Raw genomic sequence first — 17,322 nt, 5'->3', positions numbered from 1 at the left:
CACCATAAGATTAATGAAGGTTTCCTCCTCTGCATCAGACCACTGTGCACACTCGGGACCTAGTTTTAGTTCTTCACTATCTAACTCGGTTGCCATCCTACTATCAAACCTTCTAAGCTTAATTTTGTCATTATGAATAGTGCTCTAAAGACCATAATCTGCAAACACTTGTTCTATATGGCGACGATCACAATGGCTCATCATCACTTGTTCTAACGGGTATTTATAATTAATCTTTCCCCCTCTCTCTCTTTCACACACAAATCAGAAATTACGATGAATACCAAGTGATTGGTCAATTGGTAAACAATCACAATGAGAGATGCATGACTATTAACTAGATAACTCTACAGAGGTGAAAACAATCAAAGTAAATGGAGGTATAGCAAAAGTAGATGGTGACTTACGATTCAGAAAAACCAGTACACTGAGTAGTAATGAAATAGTACAAAGAGAAACAATTTAGAGACCAAAGGTCATGCAACCTATCCAATAAGTAACCTGTTAAAAAATGTTTTAAAGAATAAAAAATTAGTGATTCTAAGCCAGATGAAGAAGCAATTATTGGTGATATTTTTAGGCCATGTTTGGGAGTGCTTAAAAATAAGTGTTTATTTGGGTCATTAAACACTTATTGGTGTTTTGGAAATAAGCCCAAGATAACTAGATAAGTGTTTATTTTAAAAAAAGGGCTTATTTTCAAGTTTTTTCTTCCAAAATTATCCCTATTTGAATTTTATAAAAGTACCTTCGCAAAAGTACTTTTATAGAAGTACTTCCATAAGCACTTTTACAAAAGTACTTTCATAAATAAAAGTACTTTCATAAAAGTGCTTTTATTAAAGTACTTTCGTAAAAGTACTTTCATGAAAGTATTTTTATAAAAGTACTTTCTTAAACATAATTTTATAAAAGTGCATTTATTAAAGTGCTTTCGTAAAAGTACTTTCATGACAGTATTTTTATAAAAGTACTTTCTTAAACATAATTTTATAAAATTGCTTTTATAAAAGTGTTTTTGTAAAATTTGAAAGAAAATGAAGGACGGAATAGTCACAGATGCTTATGTAAGTGCTTATTAGAGAAAAAGACCATCAAACACCCAATATGAAATGAATGCATAATTTTTAAAATAAACACTTGAAAAAGGTGGGTGTCAAATGCAAATAAGTACTAATTCGAATAAGCACATGTTTTTGAACACTTATTTTTAACATAAGCACTCCCAAACATGACCTAAGACTGACGATACATCTTCCTTCAATGCAACCCTAAGTCAGTTAGAGGGACAAGTAAAAACATAAATGTTACTTTTCATATTAATTATTACTTATGATACATAACAAATACATGATCAAGCTAAGAACCTCCTTACAACTTTTCCCTTGCAATAAAATAGGATCAAATCAATGAACAAGGTTATTTTGGCGATAAAAAATTACGAAAAAAGTCGAAAATTCAAACCCACAATTAATCTTTATATGTATGGCATCAATTTAATCGATTAACCATGCATGCAAGATGTATATGTGCTATTTGCATTAATCAATTAACCATCAACCCATCCAATATACTCGGGTTGCACCCCTACCAAATATCTCCTTGTAATTTTGCCCTCACAATAAAATTGGAACAAGTCAATTAATAAAGTTATTTTGGTTAAAAATTTAAAAATTCCAATCAACATTCTTTATATGTATGTATATTTTGAAGCAATTAACCATCATTTATGCATATATGCAGCTCTGTGCAATGCAACCAATCTCAAAACATTACAGCTACGTAATCTGTACAATGGTGGAAATCTACCTACGAAGTGTGACGCATTTCGTTATTTGGAAACACTTTATATATCAGGAAGCTCATCTTGGGTTGTTCTAATGAGTATATATGAACACCTTTCTCTCTTTCTATCTGATATAAATTAATTATAACTCCATCTAATAGGCATTATAAATTTCTGCAGCCCTATTTAAAGAAGCAAGGAATCTCAAAACATTGGACCTGTCCTCTGTCAATCTAGGCGATGGAAAGCTACTTACAGGTGCCTCCTTGATAATCGAATCATAGAATTTGTTATTACAATTCTAATCGAATCAGATTCTAATTGGATATCCAATAAGATATTTGAATTCGAGTTTAAATTAAACTTTTGAAAATTCAACCGATTTTTATTGGATTTGGATTGGTCAGAATAAGTTTTCTTATTGGATGGGATATACTTTTTACCGAATCTGATTCGATTTATTTTCAGCTCTATGCCTATATAAGACAAAATGATTTAGAGACTTACTTCTAATATTAAGTTTATGATGAAATCTGCTTATGATAGTGACCCTTTGGAGATCAAATCAGCCCCCCACAACGTCCTATAATACATCTCCGCTGTATAGTGAGAATATCTTTCGATAATGATATCATCATTTCCAATATTATCATCAGGAGATATTTGCAATACACGACAGGAATGTGCCGTGGGAAGTTGTGGGGGATTGATTTCAATTCAAGCCTTTGCACCTAGTAAGCCCTGTGCCTGATGATTTGCTAAAAATGTTTTGTAAATCCTATGCCCCTAAAATTAAAATTTTCTTATCTTATTCTTAACAATAAATTGGGATGATATGAGTGCATATGGGTGTCAGAATTTGGGAGAATGACCGATAACCCCAGGGTCAGAATTTGTAGGCTCAAAATACATTTGAGGTACGTGTCAGGTCAGAATTAATGCCAATTCATGGATAGATATAAATGCGTAGAATGTGGTTTCTGAACCTTTTGAATGTTTATAACTTTGCAGTGGGAATCAAAAATCTGCATTAGACATGTCCGTACTTTTCTATAAATTTTAATTAATAATTATTTTCCAAACCATTACTTAATTAATAAATTAGTTAATTTGATCATTTGCAGAATTAGTTGGATTGACGAATCTCAAGGAATTATATCTATGGGATAACGGTCTCACCGATGAAACCTTATCTTTGGGCCTATTGCGGAACCTCTCCTTGCTGGAAGGGCTAAGCATATCAAACAATAATCTGAAACATATCCCGACAGGTACTTAATGCTACCTCTTCTTTTTGTTGATCCTTTTAATGAAATTTATTTTACGTTTCTTTAGGGAAATACAATAATCTGAAACATACAATAATTAGGGCATGTATCATCTTCTTATATCAATTAATTAAATTTGGGTATATATATATATATGCCTACGTGGCATATTAGTGATTGCATGCCTATCAACTCTTCCTTTCATTATATTCAAATGTGACGATTGATTAATTGTCAGTTTAGTGAAATTAGTAAAAAAAAAAAAAAACCATTGGTAATTAAATTGTGCCCCTTTTCAGTTCTTTTTTCAGTTCTCTATTTCTTTTTTTTTTCTAGAAAAAAAAGTGTACATTCAGCCTAATTGGTGAAGCTGTAGTAGGGCCTCATAGATGTGTACATTTAGAATTACAGTAGTGGTGCCCTGTGAGACGCATTGGGTGGGGCACTCATTCCTGTCCCTCGCCTCATAGTCAAGACACTCTACGTCTCTACCCCATTCCTGCTCTGTCCCTAATAGTGGGCGGGTTTGAGATGTGGCATCCATTTTCTGTCTGGGATAGGAAATTCCCTAATTTTTCCCACCCCAAGGCAAAAACCTAAAAATAATCTAATTTGTGGATATTTTACAAATATGATTATGGATATTTGGGGTTATTTTAGGAATTGGATTATGATAATCTGGGGGTATTTTATAAATAGAATTGTGGGATTCTAGGAGTACAAGAATATGAGGAAAATTTAGAGATATTTTAAAAATCAATATTAAATCTACTGATATTTTACTAATTTATCATCAGGTTTGGGGAATTATATGCAAACCCCATCCCTGATTTGGAGCAAACATATTTTCCCCGACCCCACCTTATCTCTTCCCCATCCCCATTTAAAATTTGAGAAAACTTGCCCCGTTCGGGGTGGGGTAGGGTAGGGCCCCAGTTTTATAGGGAAAATTGCCATCCCACAATTCAAATAGTTTTCTCTAACTAATTAATTAACAGTAAATTAAATAACAATAAATAATAATATTTTATGATAATTTTTAAAAATTATTGAAAAGTAAATGATCTATTTACAATAATGATAAATTAATATGAATTAATGTAAATTATTTACTATTAATCGAAGTTGTGTAATTATAGTAAATTAATGTAATTATGGTAAATTACATTAATTTTAATTAAAAGTAAATCATCTTTTGTTAATTAATGTAAAACCAAGTACGCTTGAAATCAACCAAGTGGTTTAGACCAGTGTGGATAAATTTAATAATTTTCCTAATTTATTAAAATAATAATAATGGATTGTTATTTAAATAAATATGAAACAATTTCTAATAGATTAATTTCCGAATTTAATATTCCTAAAATTTTTAATAATTATTTGGATGAATAATAATAATGGACTATTATTTAAATAGTTTTGGGGAATATTATTTTCATAGATTAAATTCCTAATTTTTAATAATTATTTATATAAAAACTTATGGATTATTAGTTAAAAAGTTTCCCTAAATTCATTGATAATTGTTAACTATACTTATTGATTTTATAGAAATTATTAAATTATGCTAATTAGTAATGTCTTTTATGAATAAATAATTTTTGCAAAAATTTAATAAAAAATTTACTTTATTACAACGATTAATGCAAAATTACGCTAAACATTAAAAATTTGAACATTTATTAATAAACCAATTGTTAGTTTTCACTAATGGTTGGTAATTTTCGAGTGACCAACTACCTAACCCGACCAAATCAATTTGGCTTGCCAAACAATCTCCAATCGAACTGAATTTCTTAGTGAACACTTCTAATTTTGGCTAAATTAATAGTCTAATCTCTAACAAATACAATAACTTAATAACCAATAATTATTGAAAATTTATAGCAAAAATACATAATTGTTGAAAATATTTATAACAAATATCCAATAAAAAGCTTTAGTTCCTCTAAGTTATTTTGTTTACTTTCACTATTTTAATAATATTTATTTTCTCATTTATTTATATTTTATATTCTTTTTAAAGTTACTATATACTTTTGTTATTTAATCTATTTTTTGTTTTTCAAAATGATGTTTAAAATATGATTTAGTATTCAATTTTTTATATTGAAAACATTTAAAATTTATTTAAAAATAGTATATAAAACCCAAATAATTATTAAAAAATAATATAGAAAACATAAATAATTCCTTACCCTACCCTGAACGGGGATAGTTTTCTCAATTCTTAAATAGGGATGGGGAAGTGATAAAGTGGGGATGGGGAAAATATTTTTCCTCCAAATCAAGGACGGGGAAGGGATGGGGTTTTCATATAATTCTCCAAGCATGATGGTAAATTAGTAAAATATTAGTAGATTTAATATTGACTTTTAAAATATCTCTAAGTTTTTCTTTATATTCTTATAATTTTAAGATCCCACATGTCCATTTATAAAATACCGCCAAATTGTCATAATCCATTTCTTAAAGTACCCTAAATTCCCAAAATATTATTTGTAAATTATCCACAAATTTGATTATTTTTAGGTGGTTGCCTCAAGATGGGGAAAATTTGATGCTTCCCAATAGGTATAATTACTTTTGTGCTTTTGATAATTTTTTTAAAGTTATAGCATAATTTTATTATTTAATTAATTTTTTGTTTATGAAATAATAGATAAAATATGATTTAGTTATTAATATTTTCATAGTTAAAGTATTTAAAAATTAATTGTTTATAATATTTTTTAATTATTTAAATAATGACATTATTTAAAATTTTAAAATATTAATTATTTATTAAATTTAGTAATCCATGAAATTATAATTTATATTATTATTACATAATTTCGTTATTAATTTTATAAAATATAAAATTATTATTAATTCAAAAGTTATGAAATCTATTATAATTATTATTGTACTCTTAAGACTTTTGTTTTTCAAATGTAGGACATAATTTCGTTATTTTAACTACTTAAATTTTAGTTATGTTAAATATCATTATTTAAATATTGAAATAATATGTAAAATAATTAATCTTTTTTATTATTTAAATTTTATTTCTTTAAATTTATTATGTAATTTTAAATATTTTGTTATATAATTATTTATCTATTTTTAATATTTTTATATTTAAATAATTTATATTTATGATTTTTAAAATATTATTTAGTTATTAGATTGAATAATCCATAAAATTATAATTTATATTGTTATTACATAATTTCCTTATGAATTTCATAAAAAAATTATTAATAATATGAATAGTATTAAACCTATTATAATTATCTTTGTGTTTTTAAAAAATAAATTAAAGTTATTATATAATGCCATTATAATATTTAAATAAGTGTTAAATGTTTTAATTGAAACTTTCTTGAAATAGATATTGATGAAAAGTGGGGGAGAGAATAAATTGGAATTAGAGACAATTTAGGAGATAAATAGGAATTAGGAAGAGACAGATATAATTTAGGAGAAAGTGAAGGGATAGTTAGTTTCCTAATAAAAAGGAGAGGTAAAAAGGAGATAAACCATGTTAGGTGGCAACTCCTAATTCTTCTAGAGGGAATCTTGCATCCCTTGTAGAATTATTTGGTTTTGGTAATGGTGCAAGGAGAGGATTGCACCATATAGACTTGTGACTAATAAAACTGTTTTTTCATTCATCCAAATAGAAATGGTATGGCCCCTATTTAGATTAATTTTGTAGACTATGAATGCAACAAAACAGAGAATGATAATTAATATGAAATAATTAAAGAAAAAGAATAAAGAAACAAATAATTATAAGATGAAAAAAGAGGACACTCATTGTTGAACTGAACCTCCCCACTTGTTCGGTAGTGGAAACTGGGAACACGGTAGCATTTGATACGGTAGCCATAAGGAGAAGAACAGATTGGGCTGTTTTAAAGTTTCATGTGCATGACACGGCAGCATGGGTGTAGGGTAAAAGTGTAATTGCAATCAATATTCTTTCATCAGCTATTTCACATATAAAAAATAATGTTTTCAAATTTTACATTCACTTATTCGATTGAAGGCTAATGCCTCCCCGTGGGCAACCTTTGCTTTGCAGGGATTTGCGAGCTAAAAAATTTACAAGAGTTGAGTCTCCGGGCAAACATGATTGATGCTATCCCCACTTCGACTTTTAATAACTTGACATCACTAAGGTCACTTGATCTTTCTGATAATAAGCTTCAAGGAACACTCCCCTTCTCCCTGTTTGCCAATTTGTCCAGGCTTAAACAAATTGATCTTTCAAACAATGACCAATTAAGGATTGAAACAGAATCCCCAACTTGGATTCCTTCTTTCCAACTTGATTTTCTAATTCTTGACAATTGCAAGCTCAATAATCACATTCCCAGCTTCCTTTCTACTCAATACAACTTAAATATTCTAAGTTTGTCCTATGCCTCTCTTCAAGGTAAAATTCCTCCTTGGCTTTTGTACAATAAAACATCACTCCTAGTCTTGTCATTGGGAGGTAACCATTTAGACAGTCAATTTCCGGTGAATCCTCGAAATGCAACAACTGCATGTCTTGGACCTTTCAAATAACAACCTATCTGGGAGCATTCCTTCTTGCCTCAACAATATTACCTCATTAAAGATAGAATCTGCACTTTCACTTTCTGATTTGACAATCTATGTACAATACAAATCCTCACCAGATTTCAAAATCCCTCTCGTTATAAAAGGCAATGTATACAACTATGAGGGTGAACCTCTTCGGTACATGACAGCAATTGATTTATCAATGAACCAATTATCAAGTGGTATTCCAAATGAAATGGGAGATTTGACCGTATTGTATTCCTTAAACTTGTCCAACAACTATTTGAATGGTCACATTCCTAAATCTTTTCAAAAGTTGGAACAACTGGAGAGTTTGGATCTTTCGCACAACAAGTTTGATGGAAACATTCCTCCTCAATTAATTGAACTCACTTTCCTTTCAACTTTCAATGTGGCCTTCAATCATCTCTCTGGAAGAATTCCTTATGAGAAAAATTTTGCTACTTTCAAGGAGAACAGTTATATTGGTAATCAAGAACTCTGTGGACCACCATTAGATGTAAATTGTTCATTGTCGGACAAACCATCATCACAACCTCATCAAAATGGCAATGGAGAATTTCAAACACCTTTAATTATCACTAAATTTCAGTTACCTTACTCCTATTTCAATTCTCTCGATCATATCATCTTCTTTCCTACCTCACTCCCAAACAATTAATCATTCTCTTAGCTCCATTTTATTTAACTTAATTTTCACAAACAAACTAGTCAAATCTGAAGCAAAAGTATATTAAAATTTATATTCGGCCTAGTTGTACTTAAAATAAACAGGAGTCTGTTGCTCAATATGAGACGAGATGGACATTGTATCTGCACTTGTCACCGATGTATTATTGGTTGTACAAGTACATGAGACATACAGAAAAACGCCTTGGTTTTGTTTGGGAGTGTTTCTGCCATGTAGGCAGTGAGCAATACTATGCTGTTTGGTAAGGTGATTTTGATCACCGTTTTTCATGTATGTGCACACATTACTCTATAAGATGATGCACGCTAATATCATACCAAATTATATAACAATGCTTATCGAATGGTCCAGATTAATTGGATGATTGTTTTATAATATCTGGCCTAAAATTTTAAATCCAATGATTGAAAATATTGTTGGATTAGATCAACAACATCAGCATGAATAATGGCATCATATCCAATGGTTGTGAGTGATCCAATCACCTATTATTACAAATAATAGTTAAATGCTTCAAAAAGAAAATTTAGTACAAATAATAGGTGACAATCCAATCACCTATTATTTTCATTTGCCCATAACTTTGATAATGCCATATTCATCCTATTTAATGAGCTTCAAACCTAATAAGATAATTATTAGCCAAACCAAAATTAGAAGACAAACCAAGTTACAACCACAACAAGCAATTATTGCAAAATATCCTTTGTTTTGTTATGGTTGTTTGGTAGATGAAATATGTTAGATAACTTCATCCCTAGGTACTTTATGATGGATTCTACCATATTCATCCACCCATACAAATGAACCCCTATGGTTACCCCTTTTCTGGGCAATGTAAAAACCATCACCCAAAATTAGTTTCTGTCCTTGTCATATGTAGTGTCATCTCCCCTTTACCACAAGAGCAGTTTGGTAAGAACATCCCATCAGTCAATTCTGTATGAATAACTTGTATAGTAAACATCCAATGATGATCAACAAGTAATTATAAAAATACATAAACTTAAATATATGAAGCAGTAAAGAATTTCACTTCATAACAAACATAAAACTCACCATAGTTTGAATTCCAACATTTTCTTGGTCCGAATCATAATATCATGTTTCACATGTTTTGGCATAAGCCACAAATCTACGTAACCCATCGGGTAGACCTTTGGTACTTCTCCCATAGCTCAAAAGCAATTCGGTCTCTAACCATGTTTATCTCTATACTTGAACCTAGTGTAGATGTGGTGTGCTATTCGCCATCATCATTGCCTACCACTTGAACCATCATCATCTGAGTCATTTGCATAACCCTCCGCACACTCATCTATGTGTTTATCCTCACACGTCTCTTGGTTTATGAAGTCGTATATTATAAAACATGACATTACAAAAAGTCGTTGGAAATCTAATTGGTAACATGACATGTTTTTCAAGATGAGAAATTTACCCTCCAAGATCCCAATGCAACGTTCAATGACATTATGCAATGAAGAATGAGTGTAGTTGAAAATGTCTTCCTTGGATCAAAATCTACCAGAATGTCTCTTGAACTCACTAGGGTGATACCGTTCACTAGAGTATGGGGCAAAGAAACTGGGAGCATTAGCATATCTTGAATCAACAAGGTAATGCTTTCCTACATTGAATTCCAGATGTGAGGACACACAAATGAGGAAAAGAACTGATAAAGAGAAATTATAAGGAATGTCTACTACACTTGGTGTGGTTTGGAAAAACCTACAGTGGGCCTACTAAGTGCTTTTGCCAATATCCTTGAATCGTGTGCTGATCATTTCCATCTCGTGTATGCAAAGGTAAAGAACATATCAAAATCATAAACGACCAAAGCATTTATCGTACAAACCTTCTTCCTTCCTCTATATGGTATTTGTTCAGCAACTGGGACACTAGCTGATACATGTGTACCATTTATAACCCCCACACAATCCTAATCACAATTATGAACATAGTTTAGAACAACAAATGTGGAGAGAGTTACTATAGACTTTGAAGTGTAGTTACCTTGAACATTAGGTAATATCTTTTAGATTTCTTAATAAATCGTTGCACTTCAATGAATGTAGGTGGCCTTATGAGCTCTTTCCCTAATTTGCAAATTGTATACACAACTTTCCATACATATGTCTTGATGATCCATGAAGAAGGCTGGAAATGCTCACCCATCATGCGGTTCCTCTCATTATGACCAATTGTGAGGAGAAAGAATGCAAGTGACTCCTCGATGGTGGTATTCCTAGTGTTCTTCAAAACTTCTCTCATCATAAGTAGGGAGACTAGGTTTTTGAAGACATGTCATTCCATCCTAAATGAATTGTAGCATTTATCTTTGTGTTGTAAGTCATTGAGAACTTTTGTCCACACATAAGTATGTTCGATCAAAGAAGAAGTCATGCAACACTGCCTTCTTGTTTGTGGACAACACAAGTGTAGTATGCAGAAAATCGGAATAAATTTTATCATTTCCTCATCATCATCATTTGAATCAATGGATCAACTTTTTCGTTCATACTAAATGAGGATCTATAGAATACAGTTGTATGACAAACTAAAGCACTATAATGAAATCAAAATAAACATCAGACACCATAGTTATAACTAGCATATAATCATGTAACAAAAAGTTTCATCAGTCCAAATGGGAGTGCATATAAGCATTAGAGATCATCACCCATTACCAAAAAAAATAAAAAAAACCATAATTCCAAAAAGTGTTTAGATTCAACTAAGCACAAGAGGAAATAAAAAGTCTTCTAGAAATCAGGGTCTTGATGGTTCATCGTTCAATCCATTGAGCCAAAAACTCCTAACATTTGTAGGCATAGCAAGGAAAGTGTTCATCCATTTCTTTTCCATAAACAACTTGGTTGCCCTGAAATAGCATGTTGGAGATAATTTTTCAACATGAAATATGGAATTAAGGATTTCAATACATTCCTCTATTTCCTCCTTCTCATGAGCCTTGTCAAGTCTATCCCTTTTTAGATTTCTTTCCTTGTCCATTTCTCGAATCTTTGACCTCTCTAATTCTATCAATCTTTTCCTTTGTATTGCAATCTGCTTCTCCAGTTCTATTTCCTACTGCTTGTTGATTTCCTGTGAGCTTTCTTTTTTAATAGTTCAAGTTTCTTCGTATTGGACTCTACCCATGAATTATATATTAAATCAAGTCAAAGTGGAAGACATTGTTTTTCCCTTTCTTTATGCTAGTGGGTGCGTTGCCAACTCTCCTCCTACAGTTTGGCATCTCTAATACATCATCGGTGGGGTCAACAGTGTATGGACTAGCAAGAGGTTTCTCAGTTGCTGGTGTCCCTTGATCATCTAACATGACAACTGGTGGTAGGCTATCTGAAATTGGGACATGATCATCAAGACCCATTTCAAGAGAGTATCTCATGTCCCCAGTTGCTTGTATTTCTCTGAAAATGTATTCTAAGTTATCCCAATGACGATAAACTTGTGTCCTAAATGACTGTGCCCAATGATGAGTCTACATAATATAAGGAATTGATTAGGTTTTATACCAATCTAAATCAAAAGTAAATGAGTGGGTTTAAGGCAAATTACCTTCATTAGGCTTTGTCAGACATTTTCATTTGCGGTAGGATTTTTTGTCAATGGATCTATAGTCATACTTGTGTGGTTAAGGAGGGTTAAGTACCATTTCCGATGTTGTCTAAGTGCATTATATTTGTTTTTGAACTGAGCATGGACATAACTCTTGTTATTTTTCTTGTAAAATTTTTGAAGTATGTACTTCCACCCTTCCACATTAAAGGAAGATGTAGGCCTGTTGTTTGCCCTAACTTGGTCCACCATAAGATTAACGAAGGTTTCCTCCTCTAGATCAGACCACTATGCACACTCGGGACCTAGTTTCAGTTCTTCACTATCTAACTCGGTTGCCATCCTACTATCAAACCCACTAAGCTTAATTTTGTCATTATGAATAGTGCTCTAAAGACTATAATGGGTCATGCAATTTATCAACCAACCATTTCTAATGCTAACCTAACAAACAATTCCTTAATTAAAACATAATATATCTAATGTGTTTCTCTACTTATTTGTGTCATATCTAATGTGTTTATGCTGCCAATCATTGTTTGTCAAAGGTAATTATGATCTTTCAACTGATATAATTGGTCAAAGCTAAATCGCATAACAAACATAATATATACTAATTTCTACTAGTAACTATGATGTTACCACTTGAATGTCTACCAAACCAATAGAAAATCTCAGACTGGATCGCTACCAAAATCCATAATTTTCACCATAAAAACTAAAAGAGATAAGCTAAGACAAATAATGAGAGAGAGAGAGAGAGATTCAGGTCATGGTGGATGGGTAATGACAAGATTTGATTGCTAGAATCAAGAGAAAGGAATATCAAACTAGGATCTAATTGAAACTTTACATTCTGAATAACCAAAGTTTTCATCTTTGTTTTTCTATCATTTAAACACAATTGAATTGTTTGAATATCTGAATGTAATAATATCTAAAATGAATTGTTTTGCATATTTACCCCTATGAACTTATGAGTTTTTTATTTCTTTTTAAATGAAGAAAAAATAAGGGAAAATGGATGAGCCCTTTATTGTAACCTTGACGCTTTTGAATTGAGGAGGACTCCTCAACCTTGCTCTAATCGAACTCTCCCACCTTGCATCGAGCTCTCCGATCCCATTACAAGGAAATTTCGATGAAGGCAAGTGAAAATGTACCCCTTGGCCTTGTTATTTATATGCAAGAACCATGGACTTTCAACAGCTGGGATCGATTTGATCTGACAGCAAGGAGAGTTGGAAATGGTTCGACTTTTGAGGTCGAAATTTGGTTTAGCATGCTTTTTGGCATCCATGACAATGAAATCTCGCATGAAATGCATGGGTATAGCGACGCGACTCTGACCTTTCTTAAGTACAATTCGTTAGATCAACCTACAGATTTGAAGCATATGCTCGACTTGATCATACTATGGTTCCGATCTACTCATCTGACCCAAGCGACCAGCGAACTGGAGAACCTCCCTAACCTCAACTCACTTCCGACCTACATGATGTGGCAATCTCGTCCTCTTCTAGTGGCCAGTCTGCTTCTAGAAGTGACATGCATCCGAGGCCCTGTCCTTCTTCTACTTCTTGGGCTTAGTGGCTTTCTTCTGAACATTCTTTGCCTTCCTCTTTTTCATGCCAGCCTTGCTAGTTTCAACAAGAATAGTTAGGGGCTCATCCTTTTTGATCAGTTCTTCGGCCCTCTGCAACATATTGTTGAGTTCCTGAACGCTGACATTCAGCTTATTCATGTTGTAGTTTTTCGACGCAGTCACACTGTAGTTGTCTTCTCTCTCTGTTATCTGAGATCTGATATCTCTTGGTGGGTTGGAATGAACTGAATGATTATCCCCCCTCCTCCTTTTATAGACTTAAAGAGATTAGCTCCTAATCCCATTAGGAGTTTCCTGATACAAATCCTCATTTGAATCTGGACATTCTTTAAGTGATAAGGATAGACCTTTATCTTATCTGTAGATTAGATCAGCTCTCTCCTAATCTCATTAGGAAGTTTCCAGATCCAAATCCATATTTGGATCTAGACTCTCTGAGTGGATAGGGATAACTTCCTATCCTATCTGCTGATTTAAATCCCAGATCTGCCCTTCTTTAATTAGTCTTACTAAACCAGTTCGAAATGAGCTTTAGGCCCAATAAGTCTTATGTGCTCAGTAAGCTTCCAAACTGCTGCCTAGTTGGGCTTCTTTGTATGGTGTGGGACCCAAACATTGATCTACACCTCAGCCACATGGGTTCAGCCTAGCCTCTGTTACAAGGCCTGATCGAATACACTTTTATGGACAGCGAACCCTCTGAGCCCATCGCATGGGCTCCTAATGGGCCCAACACTTACACTAAGTGGTCCCTGGGCCAAGCATCCTTATAAAAACCTAGGGACTATGGGCAAATGCAAGATTATCCCATCAGGCATTACCCTCAATGGTCTTACACTTAACCTCTCAACCCATAATGATCAAACATTGTCCGACAAGAGAGGACTCTCCCTTGGCTGCAAGGAGCAGTGCTGCACTCTCTACTCACATGGATCCCGGGAATTAAAATATTTTGCAAACATTTTGAAACCATAATATATATATATATGTATATAAATATATCTTGCAAAACAAATTTCAACGATGGAAATCGGTTGCTGGCAGTCTTGGTTTCCATCATAGAGAGTGCATCCCCGATCATTACCTTTGTCCATCAAAGGGGCTGATCCTGTCACTATGATCACCCACTCAGATGAATTCTCAGACTGTCCCAACATACCCAGGTTTTGACCCCCTTTAAGGATCTCACTGATTGGCATATCAAAGACGGCCTAATCCAACACCCAGTGCAGTATCATAATCGAGTCAAGGGGTCAGGTGTAAGTTTCTAGTTTTGCCCATCAATCTCCAAGGTCCAGGGCAATACTGGAAATCTGGTCCGGTTCAGGGTTTCAAATAAACCTACACTGCATGTGCCTCAGGTCTCACCCTAGCGACTGAGACAATCTACCCCAACCAACTTGGCGGCATATCAGTGTCAGCCTTGGCAGGATAAATCTCCCTAGACTTATCCAACGGCTGCGAACATTCTAAACTAACACAAGTCTCATAAGTGTCAAGTTTAAGGGTATTACACAGAAACACACCACAATAACATGAATCAAATATGTACTTTATTCATTTACAATAAATGTCATAATGTACATCATTCTGATTAGAGCTAAGGGCATACACTATCTAACACATAGGAAGACAAAACAAAATCTAGTAAGTCAAATGACAATAAAAAGGAGGGAAATCAAGACTCTTGTCTTCTGAATCTTCCCTCCAAAAAATAAGAATCCAACAAATGTTTATATGGTTTGTCTTGATAATGCGCTCTCGTAATCATTCCCATTGAAAAGTTGATTCAATAGTTTTTTAGATACCTTTTGTAGTCATCAATAATTTTAGTCTCTTGCATCAAGCCTTGTCCATTCGCTTTTACCCCTAATTCTTTTATCTCCTCAACTCCATATAGATAAGTTCTCTTGTGGTGTTGCAGATGATTCTTTATATATGCAATCAAATCATCTTAATCTACTTTCTCTCATTTTATTGTTTACTATAACAAAATTGGTATATTAGCAGAGAATTTCTTAGTGGCACTAAGAAAGACGTTGCTATATATCCTTTTTTAAGCGGCGAGTTATGTAATTCGTTGCTGTAGGTGCGGTTAGGTATAGTGGCAGATGCATATTTGTCACTATAGAACACTCAAATTAAGAACATAAAACATAGAAGAGCCCTCCTAAATGTTTTCTCTCACGCAAACAAAGCCTTTGTTCTCTCCCTCTCTTCTCTTTCCTGATTCTAGGTTTCCTATTTGTCATCTGTCGCCTCTCCTTCCTTCACCAAGTCATAGGTCTACAATTTGTTGATAAACCTGTGTGGCACCATAGTGAGACCAATCATCGATATTCAGAAACCTTAAAATTAAAAGAAAATAAATAAATAAAAATTGATCCCTTAAGTAGGTGAATCAATGTATGACTTTCAATTTGTAGAAGATAGGCTACACCATTTGATATGTATAGGTTTCTTATCAATCCTCAAAGACTGGACATGTAGTCATAACTAACTAGTAATGGGATATTGTTAGGAGTCTTACATATAATAACTGGTTATATAATTATATACTTCAATCTCTGTACCTTGACCTATAGTTTGAATGACAGTTATATATAACTATATAACTAGTAATGGACATGTTAGTAACTCAACAATAGCATTAAATCTACTTGGAACACTCTATTTGTAGCCCACCTCCAATATCCCAATCATTGATCTACCTCCTGAAAGTTGACACCAATACATAGGGTTTCTGTTCAATTGAATCTGTTTGGCCACTAACACCTCCCTGCTTTCTATTCCACTGAAGCTTGGAAACCAGATCATAGAGTTTCTTGGGCTCTTTTTCAGTTTTCATCTGTTTGGCCATTAATCATTGTTCCAACCAGCCGATTGGTTTCTAGAAGATGAGCCATTACCTGTACAATAGTAGCATCTGAAGGCTGCATCTACATAGTCCTTACAACAGAAAGGTGTCTTTATATGCATACATTAATGAATTCAAAAATTAATTGAAATGATTTATAGAAAACAACTTACTCATATACATTGAATATGAAAGAAGGCAAAATCCATCATATGGATGGCCGAATCATGTAGGGTGGCTGGGTGAAATTTCAAAATTTTTTTTTCTCCCATCTGCAAATCGTATTCCTAGTTTTAGAAAAAATTGCATTTTTCAAGGATTGTTCTTTAACCAAAACGGACCAGATCTAAAACCGACAAAAAAGGGAGAGTAATACCTGATACGAAATTCACACGTGTAGCTCCCAAAGAGGGCACCAAAACCCGCTTCCACTAAAAATGGCACATCTTGAAATGAACCAAGTTTAGCAATGTAGTCATTCAGCAAGAGTTGCAATCCAACATCTTGGATCGAGCAAGGGAGGTAAGCACGAGCTAGATCTGATTTTTCTTACAAAAATCAGAATCAAAATTGATCTTTATCAGTTCAAGAATGGAGAATCAAATAGGGTATGTATCATGGAGCAGTTCGCCCTCTCCTATTTATAGATCTGATCTCCTAATCTAATTAGGAGTTTCTTAATCCAAATCTTTATTTGGATCTGGACTCTTTAAGTGGATAAGACTTATCCTCTTATCCTTATCTACTGATCCAAACCCAAATCCATACCCAAATTTGCCCATGTTGATTAATCCAATTAATCTTTGGACCCAAAGCCCATTACATAAATGGCTCACATTCCTAATTAATTGCTAGCTAACTTGGCTCTCTTTGTATGGCATGGGACCCTAACATTGACCTCACAAAAGCCATATGGGTTCAGCCAATAACAAACTAGTTTTTTTTTAGTTTTCATAT

At 33.1% G+C, this 17,322-nt stretch overlaps 1 pseudogene across 1 annotated transcript; it reads left to right on the top strand.

Annotated features, from left to right (window-relative positions):
• Positions 1-157: 157 nt before the first annotated feature.
• LOC148803523 (receptor like protein 22-like) lies at positions 158-8,290 on the top strand (annotated as a pseudogene). Its single transcript, XR_016081316.1, has 5 exons — positions 158-219; positions 1,744-1,884; positions 1,967-2,044; positions 2,911-3,057; positions 7,124-8,290. The product of XR_016081316.1 is annotated as a receptor like protein 22-like (transcript).
• The last annotated feature ends 9,032 nt before the right edge of the window (positions 8,291-17,322 follow it).

The sequence above is a fragment of the Nelumbo nucifera genome, chromosome 1 (assembly GCF_055504915.1).
Source record: "Nelumbo nucifera cultivar China Antique chromosome 1, China Antique-T2T, whole genome shotgun sequence".
Classification (NCBI taxonomy): Eukaryota; Viridiplantae; Streptophyta; class Magnoliopsida; order Proteales; family Nelumbonaceae; genus Nelumbo; species Nelumbo nucifera.
Note: the sequence above shows the minus strand (reverse complement) of the source record. Positions and strands in the feature narration are given on the sequence as shown.